Source organism: Perognathus longimembris, chromosome 23 (genome assembly GCF_023159225.1).
Source record: "Perognathus longimembris pacificus isolate PPM17 chromosome 23, ASM2315922v1, whole genome shotgun sequence".
Lineage (NCBI taxonomy): Eukaryota > Metazoa > Chordata > Mammalia > Rodentia > Heteromyidae > Perognathus > Perognathus longimembris.
The window spans coordinates 25844309-25850427 of NC_063183.1; the positions used below are offsets into that span (position 1 = coordinate 25844309).

The 6119-nt window shown below is 37.3% G+C and overlaps 1 pseudogene; it reads right to left on the bottom strand.

Annotated features, from left to right (window-relative positions):
• Positions 1-563: 563 nt before the first annotated feature.
• On the bottom strand, positions 564-1361 carry LOC125340434 (annotated as a pseudogene).
• Between the last annotated feature and the right edge of the window lie 4758 nt (positions 1362-6119).

Genomic DNA, 6119 nt, shown 5'->3' on the forward strand with positions numbered 1-6119 from the left:
TACATACAACATGATCATTATCAAAGTAGTAAATCTTATTGGGGGGGCACGGTGCTGGGAATATGGCCTAGTGGTAGAGTGCTTCCCTTGTATACATGAAGCCCTGGGTTCGATTCCTCAGCAACACATATGTAGAAGAAAGCCAGAAGTGGTGCTGTGGCTCAAGAGGTAGATTGCTAGCTTTGAGCAAAAAAGAAGCCAGGGACAGTATTCAGGCCCTGAGTTCAAGCCCCAGGACTGGCAAAAAAAAAAAAAAAAAAGAGTAAATCTTATTTGGAATGACAAGGCAAAAATAGTTTAAAAAAAAACACTTCTATAAAAAGTTAGAGATTATCTTCTGGTAGGGAGAGCTATCATACATGAAAAACCAAGAAGATGTGATCACTCTGTTGCATACCCAAGGGAGTGAGGAAATTGAAACTTAGAATGATCTAGTTCTTCTTCTTCTCCATCATCCTCGGCATCTCATTTTCTCTTTTCTCCACAAAGTCCTTCTTCCTCCTCCTCTTCTTCCCCTTCTTCAACACAGTCATCATCATCTTCATCCTGAATTTCTTCTGTCATTAAGCATGAAAGGCCCACTTCCTCCTCTCCCTCTCCCAATTCTGAATCTGTCTCATCTTCATCTTCATCCTCTTCTTCTTCCTCCTCTTTATATTCTTCAAGTAGAACAGTTCCAGCTTCATCTTCATCCTCATTATCCTCCTCTTCTGTGTCTGGTGCTTTGTTCTCCTCCTGATCAAATCCATCGAAGTATGTGATTTGCTGTGGCAGCTCAAAAATATTTTTGTTTGTTTGTTTTGTTTTTGCTAGTGACGGGCCTTGAACTCAGGGCCTGAGCACTGTCCCTGGCTTCTTTTTGCTCAAGGCTAGCACTCTACACTTGAGCCACAGTGCCACTTACAGCTTTTTCTGTATATGTTGTGCTGAGGAATCAAATCCAGGGCTTTATGAGTGCTAGGCAAGCACTCTACCACTAAGCCAGATTCCCAGCCTCAAAAATATTTTCTCTGTAAGCTTCCAGGTTTGTGAACAAGTCAAGATTTTTCAAATTTTTAAGATTTTGCAGAGCTTCCACTCAGATTAAGGTAGGTAAGAACTAAACATTTCTTCTGCCAAGACTTCCAAACCTCCAGAAATTATATTGTCACCACGTTCCAACTTCCAAAGTTTATTCAAGCTGGGGAGCTGGGCCAGCAAACTTAATTTCCCCTTAGCCATACTCAGAAAACCTAGTTCTTTATATGTATAGTTCAGGTCTTCAATTTCCACCTGACATACAGGCAAATTATCAAGAACTCTGTTATCTCCTCCCGGGTTCTGTTGCTTAACTCTAGGCTAATCCTGTTCTTTATTTCCATGTCCTCTTACGCTTCTGAGACCACTCTCCTCCTTTACCCCTTTCCCACTACTCCCAATCCTGAAATTTTTTTAAAGATTTGGAAATGAATAAAAAGCAAATATAAATGCCCACAACCACCAAACAGGTGGAAGAACAGAGACCATTTGAGCCCAAAATAAAACAGAGAAATCAGAGATATGCCTGGCCTCTGAGATCAAACTGGATGGTCTTCCTTCAGAAACAGACAAAAAATCTAAGTCATATTGTTCTTTGTATGGAATGGTGAGGATGAACTTTGCAGACTTTGCATTTTTGCTATTCATGCAGTAATTCTAAGTGTATAAATGTAATTTTCCACATAAAAATGAATACTTTTGTAGAAAAACGTGACTGGATAATGTATTTCAAGTCATTAGGATATGACTCTCATTTAGCTCAAAAACCTACATTCCACAGTTAACCTGGTGGCAGGCAACACAGTTGAGGTTTTAACTTATTCCTATGAATAGAGGTCAAACTCTGAAAACAGGGCTGGGGATATAGCCTAGTGGCAAGAGTGCCTGCCTCGGATACACAAGGCCCTAGGTTCGATTCCCCAGCACCACATATACAGAAAACGGCCAGAAGCGGCGCTGTGACTCAAGTGGCGGAGTGCTAGCCTTGAGCGGGAAGAAGCCAGGGACAGTGCTCAGGCCCTGAGTCCAAGGCCCAGGACTGGCCAAAAAAAAAAAAAAAAAAAAAAAACTCTGAAAACAACACAGAGCAAAATTTTCAAATAATAGGTTCTATACAATAGCCTAGCAGACTTGACTTTGGCTAGATTCAGTATTTAACACAATTGCAGGCATTTTACAAGACAGGATAAAAATTAGGTTACATACATATCTCAAAGAGAAAATTATTTTCAACATTTCCAACTCTAATATTATATTATGCTTCTACATAGGCAGACAGGATAAATTTTATCCATATGTTAAAGGGCATTTAAAAAATTCAATAATACTCCAGAAGAATCAAAAGTACCAAGTGTTTACATAATTGAGTTGAACAACTGTTATTAAATCAGTAGCAAAGGTTATCTCTTTTGATAGAGGGTAGTTTGGATAAATAGTAAAACTATTTCAAATTCCCATGGAGTCTCTCTACCAATAGTTAAACTTTCACTCCCATAACTAAGAAATGCCTGAGGGGATGATAACAATTTTCTTTTCCTCATCCTGGTTTAAAAAAAAAAACTAGTAATAAAAAAATCACAACAAGGAGTAATGAAAATCTACAGAATGAGGTCCCATGTATCCACTCTAAGAAAGCAGGGTTTATAAGGATCTTCTTATTCCAATCGGGGATTGTTAAAAGTAGTGAATTCTGTTGTAAACTGTATTGGAAAGAGACAGTTTCATCCTAATTCAAAAGATCAGAACATAAAATGAACAGGTCAGGAAAACCTAATGGGGGTTAAGGAAAGATAAAAGAAACAGAAAAAGGAAAAGTCTACGATTAAAATAACTAAGGAAGAACAGTTATTCTAGAACTTCAATGCTATAGGTAATAAACACAACTAGGATGATTTAATTCAAACATTTTCAACTTGAATCCCTTTTAACGTAGTGAAGGAACTCCCTTAATCACAAACCCAGAGTGACCTACTTATGAGAGTTCTTTGGGATCATTTATTTCATTCTTTTTCCTCTAAGTTGTGTCAGTTATAATCTAACATTATCTTTTGGTAATAGCATTGCTAATTCTATTTAAGATTCATAATTCTCACTGATGTTTAATCCTGACTCTAGTTTTAAATGGACTCAAGATTCACGTTCTTTTCTCTTTTGTTATTTTAATACATCTGTATTGGTAATTTTCACATATCAATTGTACATATAGATGGAGTACAGAGGACATTTCAGTACATGTATTCAGTGTATAAAGCTCAGGGCAACTGGCATATCTATCACCCTAGACACACTTCTTTGTGACAGGAACATTCAAAAGTCCTCTATTAGCTGTGTTTGAAATAATCAACTAGTTGTCATCAATCATAGTTTTTCTCGGTGCTACAGAACATTAAAAGTTATTCTTTCCATGCAACCACATTCCTACTACATTCCCATTAACCATCTTCTCTCCACCTGGCCTCCCCATGCCCTTCCCAGGCTTTGATAACCACTATTTGATTACCTACTTGTATGGGATTCAACTTTTTAAGTTACACATGCAAGTGAGAACATGTAGTATTTATCTATCTGAATGTGTATTCACATCAATTAGTTGTAAAAGGTTGTTTCATTTTAACATGTCAATTTCTGATTACAATACATCTTGATCAGGTCACCTCCTTCATCCTCTCCTTCCTCCTTCCTCTCCCTTCCCTAACCAGTCTTAACTTATTTTATTCTTCCTGAGTTTGTCACTTAACATTTTGTCCTTTGGTTCTATCCTTTTTCTACATGACAGAATTTCATTCTATATATTAATTGTAAGAAAAAATGGGGGGGTGGGAGGTGGGAAAGTGGCTTAGTGGTAGAGTACTTGCCTAGCATGCATGAAGCCCTGGGTTCAATTCCTCAGTACCACATAAACAGAAAACGCTAGAAGTGGTGCTGTGGCTCAAGTGGTAAAGTGCCAGGCCCAGAGTTCAAGCCCCAGGACTGTTAAAAAAAAAAAAAAGGATAATATTGTGACAAGAATCGTTATTTTCAATAGCTGAATAATAGTAAATTTTGAATATATACACATTTTCTTCATATATTGGTGGACACTTGGGTTAATTATTAACTATTGTGAATATTGCTATTGAAAATGGGGGTACACTGCACTATCTCTGTATCTTATCTGAGTACATTGGAAACCGTGTATACTGGTATTAGAACTAGGAAATTGAAAGGAAATACCAAAATCGAGAGACACAGAGTAAAAAGGACAAACAACTACAAAAGCAATACTTGCAAAACTGTTTGGTATAAATGAACTGAACAACTAATGGGGGGGAAGGGAAAAGGGGAGTGGGGGAGGGGGGAATGAGGGAGGAGGTAACAGTACAAGAAATGTATCCAATGCCTAACGTATGAAACTGTAACCTCACTGTACAACAGTTTGTCAATAAAAATTTAAAAAAAGAAAATGGAGGTACAGTAGTTTTACCAACATACTTCTTTCAATGCCTTCTGATACATACCAGTAATGGAATTGCTGGATCAAAAGGTAATTCTTATTTTAATTTTTTCTCATTTTAACCCAAGAGTTTGCCCCTATTAGATTTATTTTATTCTTTCCTTGCTCTTACAGATTTAGCCTACTCTCAGATAGTTCCACTAGTCACCATAAACTCAGATCTACATGCCACTTTTTGTCCACCCATATAACATAAAGCATTTCAAACTTTCATTGAGGTATGTTTTACGTCATAAAATTCAACCATAATTCAGTTAGTTTTAGTAATTTGTTCAATGTATGCAACAATCATCATAAGTCAAGATTTTCTTTTCTTTTTTGCCAGTACTAGGGCTTGGACTCAGGGCCTGAGCACCGTCCCTGGCTTCTTTTTGCTCAAGGCTAGCACCCTACCTCTTGAGCCACAGCACCACTTCTAGCTTCTTCTGTTTATGTGGTGCTGAGGAATCAAACCCAGGGCTTCATGCTTGGTAGGCAAGCACTCTACCGCTAAGCCACTTTCCCAGCCCCTGTAAGTCAAGATTTTCTATACCCAGTCCACTTCTTTATTTTCTGTCTCTATAAATTTTCCTTTCAAAGGCATTTCAGGTAAATAGGAACATAAAAAACAATCTCTGACTCATGACTTCCTTTACATCCTATAGTAGTTTTTTCTTTTTTGTTGTTTCTTTGGGTAGAGTGTTTTCTTTTATTGTTGTTTTCCTTTTAATATTTTATTGTAAAGGTGATACACAGAGGGGTTACGGTTACATAAGTAAGGTAATGAGTACATTTCTTTAGGAACAGTGTTACCTTCTCCCTCATTTTCTCCCATTCTCTTCCCTCCACTGTAAAGTTCATTTCCAACATCATGTCTAATGACTATCAGTGATCCATTCACCTTTTGTCCCATTGTTTCTGTGATTCTCCTCCCCTTCCCCAAATCAGATAAACTTATATACAGGACAAAGGGTACAGAAATAAAATTTAAAAAAAAACAGTGAAAACAAGGAATAAATAAAAGGGCAGAAAAAGGAAAGAAAGAGATGCAAACAATACACTAGAAAAAGCTCGTTCCATTTCTTGGAGTTCATTTTGGTAAGCATCACTTTATATGGTCATATGCGCACAGCTTTTGAGCTATAGTGATCCTCTGCTAAGAATATCCTAGCTATTCCACGTATTACAAATGAGAGAGACCATGTTGCCTATGTTTGTTTGAGTCTGGCTTACTTCACTTAATAGAATTGTTCCCAAGTCTTGCCATTTCCTTACAAATGGGGCAATGTCATACGGTCCCAGCCTCCACAGTGAACACTCTTAAGATTATACTTGTTTTGCTATCTAGAGAGCAGATTTACCCAGTGTTCTTATATTTGCCACCCTCAAGTCTCTCATACTTTAAGAGCTGCACTGTTGAGTATTTGAAAATTGGAACAGGGTGTTTGAATTTATGTTAACTAAGGTTAAATACAGTTAAAAAGTTAATTCCTAAGTCATACTAGTGACATTTTAACTGCTCAGAAGTCACATGTCACACAGTGCAGTGAACATTCATCTCAGAAAATTTTGTTGGGTGGTGTTGGCTTAAGAGAAATGTTCTATGGTTTTGCTAACTTTCATGAATATA